This window comes from Olea europaea, chromosome 18 (genome assembly GCF_002742605.1).
Source record: "Olea europaea var. sylvestris chromosome 18, O_europaea_v1, whole genome shotgun sequence".
Lineage (NCBI taxonomy): Eukaryota > Viridiplantae > Streptophyta > Magnoliopsida > Lamiales > Oleaceae > Olea > Olea europaea.
In genome coordinates this window covers 1,540,391-1,541,473 of record NC_036254.1, presented here as the reverse complement: position 1 = coordinate 1,541,473, position 1,083 = coordinate 1,540,391, and positions in this window count along the sequence as shown.

The window sequence follows — 1,083 nt, the reverse complement described above, 5'->3', positions numbered from 1 at the left end:
TACTTGTCAGTGCAAAGTTGCTGTGCATGTGGGCAATTGTGTAATTTTGTAAATGGAACTCTTGCATGGGGAAGCAGAAAGTCTTCATGTGGGCCACCTGAAAAGACAGGAGAATTGATTCTCCAAATACCACAATCGCGCCCAGACGGGCACTAAATTTATCAACTTTTGAGGTGGAGCCCTGTTTTTTCTATATCTTTCTCTGCCCCTTGCATAATTCTTTTTTTTTTTTTTAATTTCTTTTGTTATCTAGTTTAAAAACATAATTATAAAACATTTTCAAGTAAATATATTATTGTTTGGTATCCTCTCAATTTTATAAGCATTTATTAGCTTAATGGCGTGGTCTGCGTGGGAGATGAATATTGGTTATGGATGAGTGATCATTGTGTATGTTGAACCACCTCACGTAAAAGTTTATGTTGTTAAAACAAGAAGAATGTTTGTTTCTATATTCATATCTTCAACGTGTTCCTCACATGCAAGCTTGATTCATTTTCTTTTATCAAAGTCCTAGCACGTGAAATTTTTACAAGTGAGTGGCGATGAGACCTAATCTTTTGATGTTTTAATATCATGGTGAATCACCTCTTCTGAAACTGAAGTTATTAGAGGAGACATTTATTTATGTATATTTATATTTTCAACAATTCAATTGCCTAATTCTGTTTATGATGATATTAGGCTTTCCCAGAGGAACTCTTCTGTGTTCTTCGTACGGTACATCTACTGAGAGGACTTAGTGTTGGACTAGGGGTTAATTTATCATGCGCAGAACAGTGGAGACCGATTGCTGAAGAAGCTCTATACCTTGCTGGGAGACTCACAAGTAACAACTTCAACTCTAAAAGTACATAAATGGTTCCGGAGGGTTAATTGTGATAAGCATGAATTAAGAGAATGTTTGGGAAAGCTTAAACTTTAATTTAAGCTGGAAAATACTTTTATCCATACATTTCTTAGATCCCACAAGTTATTATCCACTTATTTCATAGGACCCACAACTCATAATCACTATCAAACCAAGCATTAAAACTATCAAACCAAGCATTAAAACTATCACGTCTCCATTTGACTATTGTC